Source organism: Lepisosteus oculatus, chromosome 14 (assembly GCF_040954835.1).
Source record: "Lepisosteus oculatus isolate fLepOcu1 chromosome 14, fLepOcu1.hap2, whole genome shotgun sequence".
Taxonomy (NCBI): domain Eukaryota; kingdom Metazoa; phylum Chordata; class Actinopteri; order Semionotiformes; family Lepisosteidae; genus Lepisosteus; species Lepisosteus oculatus.
This window is the reverse complement of record NC_090709.1, coordinates 34,558,327-34,577,530: the sequence shown is the minus strand read 5'-3', so window position 1 is coordinate 34,577,530 and position 19,204 is coordinate 34,558,327. Positions and strand designations below refer to the sequence as shown.

At 49.1% G+C, this 19,204-nt stretch overlaps 3 non-coding genes across 3 annotated transcripts; 2 read left to right on the top strand and 1 right to left on the bottom strand.

Annotated features, from left to right (window-relative positions):
• The first annotated feature begins 16,271 nt into the window (after nt 1-16,271).
• trnaf-gaa (transfer RNA phenylalanine (anticodon GAA)) lies at nt 16,272-16,344 on the top strand. The gene has a single exon. It is a non-coding gene; the product is annotated as a tRNA-Phe (tRNA).
• Nucleotides 16,345-16,453: 109 nt separating this feature from the next.
• On the top strand, nt 16,454-16,526 carry trnag-acc (transfer RNA glycine (anticodon ACC)). The gene has a single exon. It is a non-coding gene; the product is annotated as a tRNA-Gly (tRNA).
• A 1,371-nt stretch (nt 16,527-17,897) lies between these two features.
• On the bottom strand, nt 17,898-18,062 carry LOC138243624 (U1 spliceosomal RNA). Its single transcript, XR_011192279.1, has one exon. It is a non-coding gene; the product is annotated as a U1 spliceosomal RNA (small nuclear RNA).
• Between the last annotated feature and the right edge of the window lie 1,142 nt (nt 18,063-19,204).

The window sequence follows — 19,204 nt, the reverse complement described above, 5'->3', positions numbered from 1 at the left end:
CGACAGGCGAAGGCGTAGTCGAGGGACTGGCAGGGGTCAGGGTCCGGGAAGGTGTAGAAGTTGCGTCGGTAGGCAGAGGCGTAAATGAAGAGACAGGCTGGGGTCAGGATCCGAGAAAGCGTAAAACAGGCGAAGGTACAAAATCGAGTGGCTAAAGCGGTAGTCGGAAAAGTGGGGTCGAGGTCCAGGGGAGAAGTCATAGTAAGGCAAAGGCGTAGTTAGAAGGTAAGCTCCGGGAGAGAATCTCAATCGTGAGCAATGACCGGGGGACAGATGAGGCTTTAAGTAGAGGACTGATTGACATGTGCACGTTTGGTATGGGGAGAGCTCGAGGGAATGCGGGAGCGCTTGCCTGCGTGAGGGAGATTCATGACAGACCAACAGAATCAACCTGAACTCATAGAAAAACAAGAATGCCCCCGAGACACCTGAATCCCCCTCCTGGACAACTCTGGTAACAACACACCCAAACCCATCCATACCAGCTTACAAGATTCAGAATCGGTGCAACCCTCCAACCTGGACCAAGAGCAGGATGGGACAAGAACCTGCACCACACTACGTACACAGGTTTGTATTTTTGGCTGAAGATGAAAATGTCTAACATAGATTGTTTTGGTTCTAGCAAACAATAAAAATAGTTGTTAAAATCCAAACACACATAATGAGATCACTCTCTGTCAGTATGTGTAACATTCTGGGTCTGGGCTCCTCTGTATTTGGGCTAAAGAGAGTTCAACAACATTTATTAAATGCACTGACATCATAATCTGACAAGATCCATTGTTTAGGGGAGACTTGACCACCCACTGTCCCCCTGGTATCGTGAAGCTCATTGTCCTTTAGCTTTCCAAAACCAGAATCACTTGGGACTCCGGGGGGATCGGTGTATGCAAAATATGAATTCCTTATGCAAGAAATTGTATATGGTCAATATAGCGATCATATCTTATCAGCAGATGGTAATCTCCAAGGAACAAGTAATAGGTTTATTCCACGCTGAAAAATGATCAAATGATTGATGAACCCAAGTGATTTGAAAGAAATGTTAAACAACTCAAAGCGAGGTTGTATAAGGTTAGGGGAGCTGTCTGGTGTGTAAAACACCTGGTTGCAGCACTGTGGCTGTTGTGCTTGAAGAGCTATTGACTCGTGAAGAGCACGATGTACTATCCCCATGTACCGCCTGTCTAATGGTGCCATATTGAAAAACTCATAAAAAAATAAAGGGGCCACAGCCACAGCAAGGTTGTACGAGGTTCGGGGGCCTGTCTGGTGTGTAAAACACTTGGTTTCAGCAGAGTGGGTGCTGTATTTGAAATGCTATTGAGCCATGAAGATGACCCACCTGTCCCAGTGTATTACCTGTAGTGTAATCTTCAGAAAATCATAAAAAATTAAAGAAAGGGGCCACAGCCACAGCAAGGTTGTACGAGGTCCGGGGGCCTGTCTGGTGTGTAAAACACTTGGTTTCAGCAGAGTGGGTGCTGTATTTGAAATGCTATTGAGCCATGAAGATGACCCACCTGTCCCAGTGTATTACCTGTAGTGTAATCTTCAGAAAATAATAAAAAATTAAAGAAAGGGGCCACAGCCACAGCAAGGTTATATAAAGTTAGGGGGCCTGTCTGGTGTGTAAAACACTTGGTTTCAGCAGTGTGGGTGCTGTATTTGAAATGCTATTGAGCCATGAAGATGACCCACCTGTCCCAGTGTATTACCTGTAGTGTTATCTTCAAAAAATCATAAAAAATTAAAGAAAGGGGCCACAGCCACACCAAGGTTGTACGAGGTCCGGGGGCCTGTCTGGTGTGTAAAACACTTGGTTTCAGCAGAGTGGGTGCTGTATTTGAAATGCTATTGAGCCATGAAGATGACCCACCTGTCCCAGTGTATTACCTGTAGTGTAATCTTCAGAAAATCATAAAAAATTAAAGAAAGGGGCCACAGCCACAGCAAGGTTATATAAAGTTAGGGGGCCTGTCTGGTGTGTAAAACACTTGGTTTCAGCAGTGTGGGTGCTGTATTTGAAATCCTATTGAGCCATGAAGATGACCCACCTGTCCCAGTGTATTACCTGTAGTGTTATCTTCAGAAAATCCTAAAAAATATAAAGAAAGGTTCCACAACCCAAAACAAAGCTGGGAAAAGTCAGAGGACCTGCTTAGTGTGCAAAACACTTGCAGCATTGTGGGTGCTGTGGTTTAAATGCTATTGGTTTGTGAACAGAATACCCCTATCCCAGTGCATTGTGCCATATTAAATAAAAGCATGAGAAAAAGAGATTCAGAATGCAAAGCTGTGTCAGTGTTCTGTGTAAAAAATCGGTTTGAACATCATGGGAGCTGTTTTTAATAAGCTGCTGAGGAAAGAATATTTTAATCTTCCTGCTGTCAGTAGTATTTTCAATATAGTTGACCCTTACCTGAATGAAAACAGGGCGTAAAGGAAGGGTTTCAGAAATCAAACAAAGCTTTATTCCCGTGCTTACAGTCTGGGTAATGGGAGACTGCGCTGTTCTGCTTCCTATGGTCATATACGGGTTTTTCGCACGAAGCCGTATTGAACAGTATTTCTCGCGTTGTGAACGTGTGCCCACAGCGGTCACCCGGGTTCCAGTTCGTGCGTAATTACGCATCGATGAAAAACCGGAGGTTTAAAAAAAGATAATAAGCTCACTGATAGTTTGATGTAAAGGCTGTGGAAATATCCACAAGTCGTGGTCTTTAAAATGCATTTGGTTTGACGGCGTTCTGTGCTTCCATTGCGAAGATATGGACAAAAGAATATTCGTGCTTGGTCAAAAAAATGTCATAAAAACGAAAAAGTAAAGGCTGAGAAAGCATCCACAATGTATTTTATACACAAAACAAGCATTCTCGCAACTCTAAGAGGTTTCGTGAAAGCGCTACAGGCGTGCCAAAATCGTTTTCGAACTTCGAGCTAACTTTACCCCGGTGCGGAGGAGTTCCACGCAATTTCGACAGAATTAAATCACCCACACGTGTAAAATTTGCTCAGATTAATTTATTGTTCAATTAGTTTCTAATTTCCGAGGAAAGTGTGTTAAACTCGCTTAAATTAACTCAGATTAATTTATTGTTCAATTAGTTTCTAATTTCCGAGGAAAGTGTGTTAAACTCGCTGTCAGACAGAGTACGGAACATGCGACACGTCCGTCCACACTTTCTTTTATCGAGGGGGCTGTTCTATCAACACGTACCGCAATGAAAATAATTTTACTATTTTTCATGTGTAATTGCATGTCATATTAAAATGTGTAATACAAGCATTTCTTTGCTTCCCAGTAAAGAAATACTGATCAGCTTTTGACATGATCTGATAATAATTTGTCTGATTTTCCAGAGATTGCTTTTGCTTCGCAGCACTGAGAACCTATGGAAGCCCGTTTCCGCCAGGGAGTAAAAAAAACGCACTATGGTATCTCAGAATTGTGACTTAGAATCATAGAATTGCGACCTAAAAACTCAGAATTTTGACTTTATCTCTCACATTTGCGACTTCGAAATAGCCCATATTTCATTGTCTGTCCTTTTGTTATTGTAACGGATTCGGGTTCTAGGGCTTGTGCCCTCGCCGCTCCCGCCCTACTTCGTGCCTCAAACCCCGTATTGGCTCAAACCCAGGTCTTGCTGGCTAGAACCCGAATCCGTTACAATAACAAAAGGACAGACAATGAAATATGGGCTATTTCGAAGTTGCAAATGTGAGATATAAAGTCGGAGTTGTGAGTTACTAAGTCGCAATTCTGAGTTACTTAGCCGGAATTCTGCGATACCATAGCGCGTTTTTTTAACTCCCTGGCGGAAACGGGCTTTCATACATTTCAATTAGTCTGATCAGTGCAGGACAAGTTAATGTAGAATCATTACTATGTCTGTCTCTTGTTTGTATATAAATGAATGTCTTTGACAACTTAATGTTAGTTTTTAATTTAGTTTTACGATGTAGGTCATGCGTTAACATATGCACGAGCATACGAAATGTCTCACTCCTGATTCAGCTCATGCTCCATAGGAGAGAAGAGATTCCTCCTGCTTTTCGTACAATCATATCAGAACAGAAGCCCGTGTCGCCCAGCTCTGATTCAAGAGCGACTCGCATCTTCAGCCCTTTTTTTATTCGTGATCCTAATTTTCTTTAGTTATGATCAATATTGAACTTTTTCTAAATAAAACGACAATAATCAAACATGCAGGCAGACTTTTAAAAAGTATTAGGAGCTAACAGGGTGCCCCTTTGGAATAGTTGTCAGAAAATGTGAGAAAAGGAAAGGTACGTAAGCTCTCACACACAGCATTAGAGATTGGCATCTGATGAAAAAAACAACTACCTGTCTCCCCAGCATTTAAAGGTGCTGTTGTTTTGATTTTACATATTGTTAGCATTTTAATGAATTGTTAAAAGATTGATACACAAATCGCTAAATAAGAAAATGTAAAAACCCTAGCTGTAAGCAATTGGCCATTCATATTCCTGAATTTTAAATCCCTGTGTTTTTCTGTATCCGAATGCCTGGTGCAGCTAATTTGAAAGCAGAGTCTACCATTTACTGTATTGCAGAAGCGTATTGTTGCCACCAAGGAAAAAAAAATCCTGAGTTTACAGGAGTAAAGGAGGAAACAAATGCAAACACCGTTTAGAAAAAACACACGTCTCAGGGCTTAACCATGACAAGAATGGAATTTGAACCTAGATGAGCAGAGCACAATGGATTAGCAATCCAAAAACTCCTGACTCCTGTTTAATTTTCTTTTCGCTTGCTCGATTTGTAGTACGCTCCTCAATCCTTACAACGGATAAACAAAACGGCTTCATGTGCCACAGCATTCTGCTGCAGGTACGGGTTGCACCGTGTATTAGGCGAACCCGAATTAAATATTTCAAATATGTGAAGAATTTCATGAAAAAGATCACAGCCAATGTCAGCAATTCAGAGCCTGTAGGCAGCTTCAACAGAACAAAACGATCTGAAGCCGCAATTCTTTCATAGAGTGTATTGTGACACTCTAACCACGTTGTTGCTATTACTGCTACTTCTGCTGCCGTTGGTTAAAACTCTACTCAGCGGGCAAGTAAAGGTGTACAAGGAATAGACTACTTTGAGCCGTCCAAATTCCATTATGTGAATTTAAGCTTTTTTTTAATTAATAATAGCATTAGTAATACAATGTGTGCTCAGAAATGTTACTTATTAGCTTATGAAGCAACAGTGTTTCGACAATTTGCGGTCTTCAAAAAGTAAACGCTGAAGTTTTTATACTTCCTTGTGAGCAGATCACCTTTGATTTAGAAAAGGAAAACTTACTCCCCTGTTGCTTTCATTGCAATATCTGAATCGAGACCCAAGCGCTAAGAAAGCTGAATAACGCAAAAGACATATTCCCGATTTTAATTTAGATACACATTTTCTAATGCAGCTTTCATTACAAGACAGTCTATTTCTCGAAAGCGTGTTATGTAAAAAAGAGAAAAACGAAAATATATGCGACCCACTATGCCTTCCTCCAAATCTTTTTCTAGATCTCTTCGTCATACCTTCTCTTCCTCCCTGGGCCACTTGCCCGCTTCTCTCACTAAACCAGCATTCCGTCTGTTTACATCTGTTCCAAGACCAGGCTTTCTAACCACCTTCTATTCCTTTACAGATGTCGTCGACATAATATCATCCCTAAAGGATTTCGCCTTAAATTTAATACCTTTTCTTTTGACTCTGATACCACCCAGAGTAACACTCAGAGACTTCTAAAACAATTTTCTAGGAAACTAATGCTCTCTACCATTTTCTCCCTCAAAAAACAGATTATCTTTTCCGACAACAACATCAAAGAGGCTAAGGAATTTCTACGGCTGACAGCTCCACATCATCTTCCCTTCATAACTAACTTCATTAGATCTCTCAACTCTAAACTCTACCAGTTTCTCACTACAGAGAAGGACAAAAAACTCAGTCATCTTCTACAGAAGAAAACTATCAACACCCCGAACACCCTCACCAACCCTAACCTTGTTGTCACCATACCTTCTGACCTTTCCCTTTCACAGGATGAGCGATCCCTCCTCAGCAAAGGGCTCAGTTTTGTACCAGTTCCCAGGAAACTGGACATCACCCAGACCAATGTCGACCTTAACCGCTTTTACCGCAGGATCCGTCTCAGAGCACATTTTGCAGACAATTTCTCTTCACAGGCAGCTGATAACAACCCGGTTATTGATGTCATTAACAACATTAATCCCAAACAGAGCTGTTGGACTCCCTCCTCTGGCCGTTTTCCACCAGTTGATTATTTCATCAACCAATGCACTAATCAAGCTCCCAAGGCACTCCCTATACCCAGTAAACATAGGTCTAACCTCACCCAAGGAGAAAATCAGGCGCTCCAGTCTCTCCGCAACAGGGATGATATTGTCATCAAACCAGCGGACAAAGGAGGTGCTGTTGTGGTGTGGCGTAAGGATCTATATATCTTTGAAGCCTCTAGACAACTAACTGACACTTCTGCCTACCTCCCTCTCCAACAGGACCCTACCACTGACTACCAAAAGGAAGTGGTATCCACCATTTCCCTTTTTATCAGCAGTAACGAGCTCCCCCAGGAGGCGAACCGGCTCATCATGGAACATCCACAGGTATCTCAATTTTACCTCCTCCCCAAAATCCACAAACCGGACACCCCTGGACGCCCCATCGTATCAGCATGTAACTGTCCAACTACTTACATCTCAGCCTTTCTCGACAGCCTCGTGAGACCGCTGGTTGAAGATCTTCCCTCATACATCAAAGACACCAACCACGCGCTCCAACTTTTTAATGATTTCCAATTTCAGGGTACCGAATGCTACATTTTTACCATGGACATCACATCTCTGTACACCGTCATTCCCCATAATGACGGCCTTACAGCCCTCAAGCACACGCTGGACAAACGCACAGTGCTTGATCCACCCACCCACACCCTGGTACGCCGTGCAGAATTGGTCCTCACACTGAACACATTCTCTTTCAATAATCTTTTTTACCAACAGGTCAGTGGAGTTGCCATGGGCACCAGGATGGGACCCAGCTATGCCAACATTTTTGTCAGCTGGGTAGAAGAACGCTTCTTCGCTTCCTACACTGGCTATGTCCCTGACCTCTACAAGCGATATATTGATGACTGCGTCGGTGCCGCCACATGCTCCAACGATCAGCTTGAGTTCTTCCTGCACCATTTCACCAACTTCCACCCGTCCCTCAAATATACGGTTAACATATCTTCCACCACTCTTCCGTTTCTAGACATCCACTTGTCTATCAACTACCCCCGACTGTCCACTTCAGTTTAATACAAACCCACGGATTCACACAGCTACCTCCTGTACAGCTAATTTCACCCCAACCACACTAAAAACTCTCTTCCTTTTTCACAATTCCTTAGGTTACGACGATTATGCAGCGACGACATCGACTTCGAGAACCAAGCCCTCGAAATGTACTCATTTTTCATCAACAGAGGATACCCCAGCAGTGTGATTGACAAGGCCCTTGCCCGAGCCAAAAACACCCCCCGGACCATCAACCCGATCAGGAACTCCCGCCGTAAAAACTGCATTCCTTTGGTGCTTCCTTACCACCCTAACACACTTCCTATCCCCAGGACCATTAACCAGAACTTTTCCATCGTACAGGATGATCCCTCCATTGGGGCCCTCTTTTCTGATCGCCCTATCATCTCATATCGCCGACCACCTAATCTGCGTAACCTCCTTGTTCACAGCTCCCTTGACCGCCCTCAACAACCATCCACACCAGGCACTTTCCCTTGCAACAGAGCTCGCTGTATCACCTGCAAATACACAGCCACCACCACACTCATTCAAGGCCCCTCAGGACAATTTCCGGATCACCCAGACAGCATCTTGTACCTCCAGCAACCTTATTTACTGTATCTCTTGCAGTAAATGCCCAGCCATCTACATTGGAGAAACAGGAAGGAGACTCGAAGACCGCTTCAGAGAACACGTCAGGGCTGTGAAGATTAAAGATCTCTCCAAGCCCATTGTTTCTCATTTCACCTCTGACGGCCACAACCACTCTAATCTCTCTGTATGTGTTCTCAAAGACAGTTTGCAGAAACTCATACATCAGAAAGACCACCGAAACTAAAATTATTCTGCAGCTAGGATCACACATTCTCCCTTCCCTTAACGACAGACTACTGTTCTTTTAAATTTTCTCCATTCATTGGAAGTTTCATTTCACACCTCTCTGCACCCAATCTGACTTCACACCTCTTGATTGGCCTCTCTTTCTGTCCCCTGCTCCCACCTCTCACTCCTCCTTCCTCTCAACCTTTGTTCTCCCGCTACTTTACCTTTGCCTACTGCCCTGTCTCTCTCACACCTGAAGAAGGCTCCACGGCCGAAACGTTGTGTTCTCTTTCTTCTTTTTTTCAGCATGGAATAAACCTATTACTTGACACTGATTTATGCAGAGAGTAGCGGGGGTGGGATGTCAGGGCCATACGACACTTCTTTACTTAGAGAGTGGCAGGCGTGCAATGTCAGGGCCTGACAACACTGCTTAACGCAGAGAGTGGAGGGGTGGGTCTCAGGGCCATATGACAGTGCTTAACGCAGTGAGTGGCGAGGCTGGGATGTCAGGGCTATACGACAGTGCTTTACGCAGAGTGGAGGGGGCGGGATGTCAGGGCCTGACAACACTGCTTAACGCAAAGAGTGGAGGGGTGGGTGTCAGGGCCATATGACAGTGCTTTAGGCAGAAGGTGGCGGGGGTAGGATGTCAGGGCCTGACAACACTGCTTTATGCAGAGAGTGGTGGGGGTGGGATGTCAGGGCCTGACAACACTGCTTAACGCAGAGAGTGGAGGGGTGGGTGTCATGGCCATAAGACACTGCTTTATGCAGATAGTGGAGGGGTGATTGTCAGAGCCATAACACACTTCTTTACGCACAGAGTGGCAGGGTGGGATGTCAGGGCCTGACGATACTGCTATACGCAGAGAGTGGAAGGGGTTGGATGTCAGGGCCATACGACAGTGCTTTACGCAGAGAGTGGCGGGGGTGGGATGTCAGGGCCTGATGAGACTTCTTTATGCAGAGTGGAAGGGTGGGTGTCAGGGCCATACGACAGGGGTTAACGCAGAGAGTGGAGGGGGTGGGATGTCAGGGCCTGACGATACTGCTTTACACAGAGAGTGGCAGGGTTGGGATGTCAGGGCCTGACGATACTGCTTATCGTAGAGAGTGGTGGGGGTTAGATGTTAGGGCCATATGACATTTCTTTACGCAGACAGTGGCGAGTGTGGGATGTCAGGGAATGACGATACTGCTTTACACAGAGAGTGGCGGGGGTGGGATGTCAGGGCATGAAGAGACTTCTTTATGCAGAGTGGAAGGGTGGGTGTCAGGGCCATACGACAGGGGTTAACGCAGAGAGTGGAGGGGGTGGGATGTCAGGGCCTGACGATACTGCTTTACACAGAGAGTGGCAGGGTTGGGATGTCAGGGCCTGACGATACTGCTTTATGCAGAGAGTGGAGGGGTGGGTGTCAGGGCCATATGACAGTGCTTTACGCAGAGAGTGTCGGGGGTGGGATGTCAGGGCCTGACGATACTGCTTTACGCAGAGATTGGCGGGGGTGGGATGTCAGTGCATGAAGACACTGGTTTATGCAGAGAGTGGAGGGGTGGGATGTCAGGGCATAAATACACTGCTTCATGCAGAGAGTGGAGGGATGGGTGTCAGGGCCTGACAACACTGCTTAACGCAGAGAGTGGAGGGGGGAGTGTCAGGGCCATATGACAGTGCTTTAGGCAGAGAGTGGCGTGGGTGGGATGTCATAGCCTGACCATACAACTTTACGCAGAGAGTGGCAGGGTTGGGATGTCAGGGCCTCACGAGACTGCATTATGCAGAGAGTTGAGGGGTGGGTGTCAGGGCCATGCGACACTTCTCTATGCAGAGAGTGGCTGGGGTGGGATGTCAGGGCCTGACGATCCTGCTTATCGTAGAGAGTGCCAGGGGTTAGATATTAGGGCCATACGACATTTCTTTACGCAGACAGTGGTGAGTTTGGGATGTCAGGGCATGAAGACAATGCTTTTTGTAGAAAATGGAGGGGTGGGTGTCAGGGCCATACGACAATTCTTTAGGCAGAGAGTGGCGGGGTTGGGATGTCAGAGCCTGACAGCACTGCTTAACGCAGAGTGTGGAGGGGTGGGTATCAGGGCCATACGACACTTCTTTTCGCAGAGAGTGGCAGGGGTGGGATGTCAGGGCCTGACGATACTGCTTTACGCAGATAGTGGCGGGGGTGGGATGTCAGGGCTTGACGACACTGCTTTATGCAGAGAGTGGAGGGGTGGGTGTCAGGGCCATACGACAATTCCTTACGCAGAGAGTGGCGGGGTTGGGATGTCAGAGCCTGAGAGCACTGCTTAATGCAGAGAGTGGAGGGGTGAGTGTCAGGGCCTGACGATACTGCTTTATGCAGATAGTGGCGGGGGTGGGATGTCAGGGCTTGACGACACTGCTTTTCGCAGAGAGTGGAGGGGTGGGTGTCAGGACCATACGACAGTGCTTAACGCAGTGAGCGGCGAGGCTGGGATGTCAGGGCCATACGACAGTGTTAACGCAGAGAGTGGAGGGGTGAGTGTCAGGGCCATGTGACAGTGCTTTAGGCAGAGAGTAGCGTGGGTGGGATGTCAGGGCCTGACCATACTGCTTTACGCAGAGAGTGGCAGGGGTGGGATGTCAGGGCCTGACGAGACTGCTTAATGCAAAGAGTGGAGGGGTGGGTGTCAGGGCCATACGACAGTGCATTATGCAGATAGTGGAGGGTGTCGGATGTCAGGGTTTGACAACACTGCTTTATGCAGAGTGTGCAGGGGTGGGTGTCAGGGCTATACGACAGGGGTTAACGCAGAGAGTGGCGGGGGTGGGAAGTCAGGGCCTGACGATACTGCTTTACACGGAGAGTGGCGTGGGTGGGATGTCAGGGCATGAAGACACTGGTTTATGCAGAGAATGGAGGGGTGGGTATCAGGGCCATACGACACTTCTTTTCGCAGAGAGTGGCAGGGGTGGGATGTCAGGGCCTGACGATACTGCTTTACACAGATAGTGGCGGGGGTGGGATGTCAGGGCCTGACGATACTGCTTTACACAGAGAGTGGCAGGGTTGGGATGTCAGGGCCTGACGATACTGCTTATCGTAGAGAGTGGCGGGGGTTAGATGTTAGGGCCATATGACATTTCTTTACGCAGACAGTGGCGAGTGTGGGATGTCAGGGAATGACGATACTGCTTTACGCAGAGAGTGGCGGGGGTGGGATGTCAGGGCATGAAGAGACTTCTTTATGCAGAGTGGAAGGGTGGGTGTCAGGGCCATACGACAGGGGTTAACGCAGAGAGTGGAGGGGGTGGGATGTCAGGGCCTGACGATACTGCTTTACACAGAGAGTGGCAGGGTTGGGATGTCAGGGCCTGACGATACTGCTTTATGCAGAGAGTGGAGGGGTGGGTGTCAGGGCCATATGACAGTGCTTTACGCAGAGAGTGTCGGGGGTGGGATGTCAGGGCCTGACGATACTGCTTTACGCAGAGATTGGCGGGGGTGGGATGTCAGTGCATGAAGACACTGGTTTATGCAGAGAGTGGAGGGGTGGGATGTCAGGGCATAAATACACTGCTTCATGCAGAGAGTGGAGGGATGGGTGTCAGGGCCTGACAACACTGCTTAACGCAGAGAGTGGAGGGGGGAGTGTCAGGGCCATATGACAGTGCTTTAGGCAGAGAGTGGCGTGGGTGGGATGTCATAGCCTGACCATACAACTTTACGCAGAGAGTGGCAGGGTTGGGATGTCAGGGCCTCACGAGACTGCATTATGCAGAGAGTTGAGGGGTGGGTGTCAGGGCCATGCGACACTTCTCTATGCAGAGAGTGGCTGGGGTGGGATGTCAGGGCCTGACGATCCTGCTTATCGTAGAGAGTGCCAGGGGTTAGATATTAGGGCCATACGACATTTCTTTACGCAGACAGTGGTGAGTTTGGGATGTCAGGGCATGAAGACAATGCTTTTTGTAGAAAATGGAGGGGTGGGTGTCAGGGCCATACGACAATTCTTTAGGCAGAGAGTGGCGGGGTTGGGATGTCAGAGCCTGACAGCACTGCTTAACGCAGAGTGTGGAGGGGTGGGTATCAGGGCCATACGACACTTCTTTTCGCAGAGAGTGGCAGGGGTGGGATGTCAGGGCCTGACGATACTGCTTTACGCAGATAGTGGCGGGGGTGGGATGTCAGGGCTTGACGACACTGCTTTATGCAGAAGGTGGAGGGGTGGGTGTCAGGGCCATACGACAATTCCTTACGCAGAGAGTGGCGGGGTTGGGATGTCAGAGCCTGAGAGCACTGCTTAATGCAGAGAGTGGAGGGGTGAGTGTCAGGGCCTGACGATACTGCTTTATGCAGATAGTGGCGGGGGTGGGATGTCAGGGCTTGACGACACTGCTTTTCGCAGAGAGTGGAGGGGTGGGTGTCAGGGCCATACGACAGTGCTTAACGCAGTGAGCGGCGAGGCTGGGATGTCAGGGCCATACGACAGTGTTAACGCAGAGAGTGGAGGGGTGAGTGTCAGGGCCATGTGACAGTGCTTTAGGCAGAGAGTAGCGTGGGTGGGATGTCAGGGCCTGACCATACTGCTTTACGCAGAGAGTGGCAGGGGTGGGATGTCAGGGCCTGACGAGACTGCTTAATGCAAAGAGTGGAGGGGTGGGTGTCAGGGCCATACGACAGTGCATTATGCAGATAGTGGAGGGTGTCGGATGTCAGGGTTTGACAACACTGCTTTATGCAGAGTGTGCAGGGGTGGGTGTCAGGGCTATACGACAGGGGTTAACGCAGAGAGTGGCGGGGGTGGGAAGTCAGGGCCTGACGATACTGCTTTACGCGGAGAGTGGCGTGGGTGGGATGTCAGGGCATGAAGACACTGGTTTATGCAGAGAATGGAGGGGTGGGTATCAGGGCCATACGACACTTCTTTTCGCAGAGAGTGGCAGGGGTGGGATGTCAGGGCCTGACGATACTGCTTTACACAGATAGTGGCGGGGGTGGGATGTCAGGGCTTGAGGACACTGCTTTATGCAGAGAGTTTAGGGGGTGGGTGTCAGGGCCATATGACAGTGTTTAACGCAGTGAGCCGCGAGGCTGGGATGTCAGGGCCATACGACACTGCTTTAGGCAGAGAGTGGAGGGGTGGGTGTCAGGGCCATACGACAGGGGTTAACGCAAAGAGTGGAGGGGTGTGATGTCAGGGCCATACGACAGTGCTTTACACAGAGAGTGGCGGGGATGGGATGTCAGGGCCTCACGAGACTGCATTATGCAGAGAGTTGAGGGGTGGGTGTCAGGGCCATGCGACACATCTTTACGCAGAGAGTGGCAGGGTTGGGATGTCAGAGCCTGACAGCACTGCTTAATGCAGAAAGTGGAGGGGTTGGTATCAGGGCCATATGACACTTCTTTACGCAGAGAGTGGAGGGGGTGGGTGTCAGGTCCATACGACAGTGCTTAATGCAGTGAGCGGCGAGGCTGGGATGTCAGGGCCTGACCATACTGCTTTTCGCAGAGAGTGACGGGGGTGGGATGTCAGGGCCATACGAAAGTGCTTAACGCAGATAGTGGAGGGTGTGGGATGTCAAGGCTTAACAACACTGCTTTATGCAGAGAGTGGAGGGGTGGGTGACAGGGCCATACGACACTTCTTTACGTGGAGAGTGGCGGGGGTGGGTGTCAGGGCATGAAGACACTGCTTCCTGCAGAGAGTGGAGGGGTGGGTGTCAGGGCCATACGACAGTGCTTAACGCAGTGAGCAACGAGGCTGGGATGTCAGGGCCTGACCATACTGCTTTACGCAGAGAGTGACGGGGGTGGGATGTGAGGGCCATACGAAAGTGCTTAACGCAGATAGTGGAGGGTGTGGGATGTCAGGGCTTAACAACACTGCTTTATGCAGAGAGTGGAGGGGTGGGTGTCAGGGCCATACGACAGTGCTTAACGCAGTGAGCGGCGAGGCTGGGATGTCAGGGCCATACGACAGTGCTTTACGCAGATAGTGGAGGGTGTGGGATGTCAGGGCCTGACAACACTGCTTAATGCAGAGAGTGGAGGGGTGGGTGTCAGGGCCATATGACAGTGCTTTAGGCAGAGAGTGGCGTGGGTGGGATGTCAGGGCCTGACCATACTGCTTTACGCAGAGAGTGGCGGGGGTTGGATGTCAGGGCCTGACCAGACTGCTTAATGCAGAGAGTGGAGGGGTGGGTGTCAGGGCTATACGACACTTATTTATTCAGAGAGTGGCAGGGTTGGGATGTCAGAGCCTGACAGCACTGCTTAACACAGAGTGTGGAGGGGTGGGTATCAGGGCAATACGACACTTCTTTTCGCAGAGAGTGGCAGGGGTGGGATGTCAGGGCCTGACGATACTGCTTTACGCATATAGTGGCGGGGTTGGTATGTCAGGGCATGAAGACACTGCTTCATGCAGAGAGTGGAAGGGTGGGTGTCAGGGCCATACGACACTTATTTACGCAGAGAGTGACAGGGCCATACGACAGTGCTTTATTCAGAAAGTGGTGGGGGTGGATTTTCAGGGCCAGATGAGACTGCTTTATGCAGAGTGCGGAGGGGTGGGTGTCAGGGCCATACGACACTTCTTTACGTAGAGAGTGGCGGGGGTGGGATGTTAGGGCCTGACGATATTGCTTTACGCAGATAGTGGCAGGGGTGTGATGTCAGGGCCATTCGACACTGCTTTACACAGTGAGTGGCGGGGTTGGGATGTCAGGGCCATATGACACTGTTTTACACAGAGAGTGGAGGGGTGGGTTTCAGGGCTATACGACAGTGCTTTACGCAGGGAGTGGCAGGGGTGGGATGTCAGGGCCTGACGATACTGCTTTACGCAGAGAGTGGTGGGGGTGTGATGTCAGGGCCATATGACACTGTTTTACACAGAGAGTGGACGGGTGGGTGTCAGGTCCATACGACACTTCTTTACGCAGAGAGTTGCGGGATTGGGATGTCAGGGCCTGAAGATACTACTTTACGCAGTTAGTGGTGGGGGTGGGATATCAGGGCCATACGACACTTCTTTACGTAGAGAGTGGCGGGGGTGGGATGTCGGGGCTTGATGACACTGCTTTATTCAATGAGTGGAGGGGTGGGTGTCAGGGCTATACGACAGTGCTTTCCGTAGAGAGTGGTGGGGGTGTGATGTCAGGGCCATACGACACTGCTTTACACAGTGAGTGGCGGGGTTGGGATGTCAGGGATGACAACCGAGGAGCCGAGAGATCATTTCAGCATTTCGCGACCAACTCGGAATGACTTGCCTTTGACGCTTTTCAAAGCGTTCTTTGTGCACGACGACTGCGCCACCTAGCAGATACAAATGGGTTGTAGAACTTTGAACTAGCAAATGGAAGAGGGCTAAGCCCCCTCTCTTTTAGCCCAGGTTCGATCTGTCTCCCAGAATCACCAGGGCGCACCCACACACACACACCCGTGCCGTTGAAGTGCTCTGCTTCATTTCTAAGGGCAACTCAACATTCACTCCTACCCCGAGTGCAGAAAAGACAGCGTCCGCAACAACAACAGCTCAGGTCTCTGCACAGGAGCTAAGCTGCCCCCATCTCCTCTGCTCTGCGGCTCCTGCGGAGTGGAGTCCTGCCTGGAGCCGTGTTTGCAGGCGGCAGTTCGCTGCGCCCTGTCTGTGCGTCGTGTCCAAGAGCTCCTGGGAGGAAGAGAGAGCCCTCCCACTCTGGGGCTTTTCCACGGTCTGTGTGAGGAGGGGCGGGTGTGTCCAGTAGCTTATCAAGCGGAAGCCTGGGGAGGCGGAGAGCTGTGATCGTGCAGACCTTGAGGTGTCACCTCTTTGTCTGCTTTCCCGCCCCCCCTCCGCCCAAGCTCTGCTCCAAAGTAGCCCGGCAACCCCTCACACCTGCACGTGTCACAACCTAAGGTGTGGTCATGAGACACCCATGGGGTGTCGTTCTGTTCTTGCTAATTGTTTCCTGCCCGTCGCAGGCAGGAGTCCATGCGAGGAAGATGCGCTGGACAGAGCTCAGAGGGCGCACCTGGGTGGCTTTCCTTCAGAGTGACGTTCCTGCAACACTCTCCCGCTACTCTTGGTGCGCTCATGCCGCAACACAGGAAGGCTGGAGCAGGTGGCTGTGGGCTCTGCGCACCGCCAAAATAGCTCAGTTGGGAGAGCGTTAGACTGAAGATCTAAAGGTCCCTGGTTTGATCCCGGGTTTTGGTATTTTGTTTCATCGCGCCCTTTGTTCCTCTCTCCAGCGCACCCTGCCTAAAGTGACGCGTCCCTTTCTCAGCCCGAAACGCAAGCAAGACACCAGCAGCGGTCCCTGCAGGTTTCCGTAGTGTAGCGGCTATCACGTTCGCCTACCACGCGAAAGGTCCCCGGTTCGAGACCGGGTGGAAGCAGCCTCGTTTTGCACGCTCCTGTACTTCACAGAGGTCTTGAACGACCGGTCATTTGTTCCCAATGTATTTCCGGTGCCTTCGTGCACTCTTGTACCAAACGCACGTTCCTTCTGTACGTGGAGCCGATCATTTGCAATTGGGCTGTGCCGACAGACCAGGACGAGCTCTGTCGGCTCAAAAGCAGCGCAGGACCTGCAAGAACAACAGAAAGATTAGCATCCAGCGGGGGCCTCTTAGTGAGCCCAAGATCTCATCAAGAATCGGCTCCAGCAACAGGGCTGGGCGCATTGTTCCATTCTCCGACCACTCTCGGTGTAAACAAGTCCCTCCTGGTCTCTGCTTGAAATGCACTTTCCTGCGTTTGCTTTGGTGTAACTGGCTTCCCCTGCATGGGCGAATGTGAAGAAGATCCTTAGTAAGTCATTGAAGAAAACCAAGAAGAGGTCGGAGTGGCCTCTGTCGTTCATCAACGATCCAGTCAGGCAGTACTCCTCCTATTGGATTCGAACCGGGGTTGTTGCGGCCACAACACAAATTCTGAGCACTATACGATCACAGCGAGTTACCGAGACATACACAGCCAGTAGGAAAGGATGTACTCTCTTTGTGTGACACTAGTCGGAAAAGTCCTGACGCTGCATTTCAACTGAGCCCTAGTATACATCAACCCTTCGACACTCTGAGTGCCAACTCTCTTGTGTGTTTTCTCCATCAAGCAGGTCATGAAGGCAGCAATTACAGTTTGCTTACATGACGCACGCACAACATGGCTGTATGCTCCCATATGGTCTAGCGGTTACGATACCTGATCTTCACCCAGGTGGCCTGGTTTCAGCTCCTTGTATGAGAACGTGTCAGTTTTGCCTCCTGCTTTCCAAAGATCAGCACCATGTTTTATGCCTCCCCCGAATATCGAAGCTGCCTCTAAATCTGCAAATGAAGATGAGTCAATAAACCACTTGTTTTTCGTATAACTATACATATATTCATTTAATACTGATTTCATTCATTGAGCACGGATACAATAGAGGTACAGCTATTCACTGTTTGACATGTCTGCACTGGTACAGAACCTAGCAATCAGAAAACGGGTGAAACTGTCTTGAGAATTAGCATACAGTACCGAGGCCCCCATGACCAAATAAAGGCTAACCTCGATAATCAGCCTAAATAATGCAGACAACAGCAAAACGACTGACTTTGAAAAGGGAATGAATGGAAGGAGTAGTGTAACCAGCTTGAAATGCTTCTCCGGACCTCTAACTAAAAGAAACCGGGAACCAGCAGTGGCATCGACTCCTTTCGAACTGGGATCCTATCGCAGCTCATGGTATCCTAACTCTCCCGTATCTGATATTTGACCAAGCACATCAGGAGAGAGCGCGAACGCAGTCCCCCACTACCAGAAATTATGCAGTCGAGATTCCCACATTTGGGGAATTCGCAGGGGTCAGCACAGCCGGAGTGCAATGGCCGAGCCTCGCCCTGGGTGAATCGATTTTTTAAGAACTTTATTTTCTTTTCACAAAAAAATACAGGACATCACAAATTAGAAAGCTTTACATTAATATACATACTTAAAACAGTATATATAATCCCATCTCATTACATTTTGACACGGTACCAGTTATATAGCAACAATTTATTTTTTTCTGGTGCAAATCACATTCTTTACTTAAACATGATAATGTTTTTCACAGTTTCTTGAGATATTGACCTATGCTCTCAATTTCCCACAGATTTTCTGCTTCCTCCCTCCCTTCTCTCCACAGATCTCTGAGGTAATAGTTCTCTCGGGTGATGAACAGGGCCAGGCTACCTGCTGCCTTGACTGGGACCTCGATGCCTTTGAACAGCCCCATGTTCCTCACTCTCCACAGGGCGTCTTTCCCACTGTTCACCACGGCCCAGATCCTGTCAAACATGTCAGGAGGAAGTTTGACAGGAGAGATGCCGTTGTAGCGGCAATGCTTGTTAATAAGACAGAATTAGGCGGTGGTATTCTGTCCTAAATGAGGCCCCATCTCACCCTCCATCTTTGTGGTGCAGCCACAGAGAAAGTATTCATGCAGGTTGATTTAAGATGTTTTCTTTTGATAATGGACAGCTCCCAGATGGGGATGCACTTAGCTTAGCCTGGCTATCATGATCAATGGTCATCCATTGGTGCCTATCTGTCTAGGGAGTGCCGAATGGACATCTGGACTGCATTCCTAAGTGTCAAGAGTAAGTGACTCATATCTCACCTTGACCAACCAATCAGGGACTGGCAGGGCGTGGTAATACCACGTGGGTCTCTAATGCCCGCCAAACTCTCAACCAATCAGCACACATCTATGTCTTGGTCAAAAAGGGAGCGCAAGCTCAGATCGGGGCTCTCCTTGGCCATTTTCGCGCATCCTCAGAGACAATCACGTGACAACTGCTGTTGTCTGCAAAGGGACTTGGACTTTGTTCTAAGCGCGAGGCCGAGGATCCCATACGTACTCAGAATTCTACCAACGTGAATGATCCGCTTGATCAACGGCAGCCTACAGTTGGACCCTCATCGACAACCTGAATAGCTTATTCAGAAGCAGCGCTGGACCAGGAACGAACCAGCTTCTTCCCAGGCAAAAGAGTGACTTGGTGTTCGTGCCGGGAGATTCCAAATCCATACACAGTGGATAAGTAAACCC